The sequence below is a fragment of a genome, unplaced genomic scaffold (genome assembly GCF_019419815.1).
Source record: "Pyrus x bretschneideri cultivar Hongxiangsu unplaced genomic scaffold, Pyrus_bretschneideri_v1 Contig42, whole genome shotgun sequence".
NCBI lineage: Eukaryota > Viridiplantae > Streptophyta > Magnoliopsida > Rosales > Rosaceae > Pyrus > Pyrus x bretschneideri.
Genome location: NW_025999746.1, coordinates 3,833,315 through 3,836,876, shown reverse-complemented (window position 1 = coordinate 3,836,876; position 3,562 = coordinate 3,833,315). Strand labels below are relative to the sequence as shown.

Genomic DNA, 3,562 nt, shown 5'->3' with positions numbered 1-3,562 from the left:
CAAAAAGCTTCTAACAAATTGAGCAGAGTTGAACATTATTCTAAATTTCAAGTTTAAACACAATCATATGTTGTAGAGCATATTTGTATGTATATTATCCATACATTTGCAAACTTAATGAGATTTGTGCAGAAGCATGAGTTTTAATTTGTTCACTTTTCCTCTTGGCATGGTTCATCAATTTGTCATCCTAGACGGGAACCAACGGCAGTTTGCCTCCGTATATCTTGGGAAGCTGGCTCGCATCAATCTCTTCGAGCAGAGTCGATTTCAGCATTTTGTTTTCGACGAATACTATCTGCACAGAGAAGCGAGATAATCTGAATTCCGAAGCATGAAATGCTGTATACAATCATGCTAAATAACATCTTGTGCAGATTGCTAATTTTACCTTCTTCTTAGTTTTGTTGTCGATAAAAGGGTAAACCATTTTCCAAACCCTCATGAATATGAGAGGCGCATGGACGATGTACATCTTCCCTAGCCTTTCGGGATAGTAGTCCTGCAACGATTAGTAGACAGTTATGGATGTTATGGGACAATTTTTATCCTTCTGGTATATTTTTGTTTTCACTTTCGCTGTAGAAGTTATATATATATTAGCCGACTAGCAAGTTTGTTTAATCTTGTACATAGAAAAGTAATGCTAAGCAGCAGAACCGATACCTGCAAAATTGTAAGAGCTCCAATGTAACCTTGAAGGTCGCTGTTCGAATATCCCCCGCCTTCGAGATCACCTATGGCAATGAACTTCTCCTGTCCTGGTGGAATCCTGACACATGAAGTTCAATTCAGCACATAAAACATATTGTCTATGGACTATACATGTTTCGCATGTTGCATATCCTTGAGCTCTTACATTACATAGCTTTGCAATGGCCAAAAGAAAAAGAAATCGCTTAGGAACATGGTTGAGTGACAGAAAAACTTACTTAGCACATATCTTGTCGAGACCATAGAATACAAAACCTGTACATACAAAAATATACAACTTTTAGATTTGGAAGACTCGTCAGATTTCTTCTGAGCCATAGGAAATGTTACTTATTGTATGAAGATTTCGAAAAAAATGTGGAAACGTACGCTTGAATTCCTTGAGGCTGTTTTGAAAGTGTCTATATCCGAGGATAACTGCTATGGGGCATCCATTCTTGTCTGATCCCTGTAAAAACGTATGGTTCTGTGCAATTTGGTTTGGAATCTCGGAAGCAGAAATAGAACCTTTAGGAACAAAATCGCGTCTCCATTTCAATTACTTGAGGACCATTGCAGATGCCTGCTCTATATCCAAATTGCAAGCACGCAGGACCCTTCATATCGTCGGATCATCCACTTCCTGCACACAATTACAGACCGCATTCCCAAAATCAGCTATGCAATCAACTATGCAAACTATAGAATACAAGATCAATGCGCCCGAAGATCAGCACAGGCAAAGAAAGCATGACATGGTTCAAGTAAATCAAGCCATCTTTCCAAGGAAAGGAATAATAATTTCTAATTTACCCGTGCCTTCAATTTTTGGCTTTGTACTCAACCTTATTGTGAGAAGTGATTAACTCACTAGTCAATCACGTTATAAACCAAAAACTATCTATATATTAATTTCATTTTTGAAATTAGAACTACTGTTTTCACGCTTTTTTGCAAGACTTCGTGATTCTTACTAATTAAAAAATATGCAAGTATTGTTTTCACTGGTAAGACAGCACCTTGGACGATGGATCTTTGCCTTCGACGAATTCTCTCACACGACGAATTCTCACCAGTGTCACTACTTCTTCTGCTTCATCTTTCATGGTTTCCTTGCACTCCATCTCAGACACTACCTGCATGCCCTCGAGCATATATAAATAGCTAGCAAAAAGTTCTGCTGAGAAATATTCACGAGTTTTATAGCTCAGAGGAAAATTGGGACTAAACCCAAGGAAATCTGAGAAAAACTCAGAGGAAAGCTGAGTTGAATGATGAAGGAAAAAAAAAAAAAAAAGGAAGGATAAACCGGAAAAAAAAAAAGGAAGCAGGAAAGAGGGGGAGGGGGGAGAGGCTGCTGTGGATGGCGTAGGAAGAATGGGAAATGGCTAGGAGGAGGAAAGGTGAGAATGCCGCTAGCCCAAGCCTTCGCAAGGGCCAGCAATGCGATTGCTACTAGGGTATTCTTTTCTCTGTGCTGGAAAATCACCAGCAAACTTAACTTTCTTTTAACGAACTATTTGTTCAATCGCTATAATTGCTATATGAATGGCAGCAACTATTTTCCTTTTTATTTTGATCATCAGAACAATTTATCTTTTAAAATAGGCTTTATAGTCAAAATAATCCCTGAGATTTGCATAACACATCACTTTGGTCACTAAGATTGAAAATCAATAGAAATGGTCCCTGAGATTGTCCACCATTCATTATTTTGGTCATTCCATTAAAAACTCCGTTAAGTGTCCCGGAGCTCTTGGCCGGAAGTTTGGACAATTTTCAAAGCTTCGTAACTCAATCATTTCTTAACCAAATTCGACCCATAATATATCAAAATGAAGATAGGAAAGTGTAGAACAAGATTATACCTATTTGGAAACCCAATGGTTGCCGGAGATAACCGGAAGATAGCCTAAAAGGTGACTGGTCCGCGAAAAAATTGGAAAACTTGCCGAAAATTGGGTAAATTTTAAATGTTCATAACTTCTTCAATACTCAACGAAATTGAGTGATTTAAAAATGAATATCATACTTCTCAATGAGAAGAAGATAATGGTACCTTTCTCGATGGCTAATTCGCTGTGATTTAGCCGAAAAATGGCCCCGAAATTTGCTAACTCAAGACTAATAAACAATTTTCGAGCCCTTTTTCAGCCAAACCACGGCAAGTTAGCTATCAAGAAAGGTGCCATTCTCTTCTTCTCATTGAGAAGTATGATTTTTGTTTTTGAATCACTCGATGTCGTTGAGTATTGAAGATGTTATGAATGTTTAAATTTTACCTAGTTTCCGGCGAGTTTTCTAGTTTTCCTGCGGACCAGTCACCTTTCAGGCTATTTTTCGGCTATCTCCGGCAACCGCTGGACTTCCAAATAGGTATAATCTTGTTCTACACTTTCCTATTTTCATTTTGATATAATATGGTTCGAATTTGGTTAAGAAACGATTAAGTTACGAAGTTTTGAAAATTGCCCAAACTTTCGGCCAAGAGCTTTGAGACACTTAACGGAGTTCTTAACGGAATGACTAAAATAATGGATGGTGGAAAATCTCAGGAACCATTTTGGCTAAAAAGCCTTTAAAATATAGATTAATTTATAAAAGATTATACATGTGCAAAAATCACCATATTAGAAATCACTAAATAGACGATCCTAATTGTTTTTCTATTAGAAAATGCATATCATATTGATAATCAAACGCACACACGATTTTTGAATTAGTTAATTTTTTTTTGCAGAAATAATTATTGAAGGCTAGCGAAGAAAGTAAAACTTTCCGAGATTGTCATACAACATTGGAGATTGGGGAGTAAAATGGAGAGAACATAGAGGGAGAAGGTACAACATGGAGGTAGCTAAGGCCAACT

At 37.3% G+C, this 3,562-nt stretch overlaps 1 pseudogene; it reads right to left on the bottom strand.

The window, feature by feature from the left end:
• On the bottom strand, window positions 1–1,817 carry LOC103962638 (annotated as a pseudogene).
• Window positions 1,818–3,562: the final 1,745 nt, after the last annotated feature.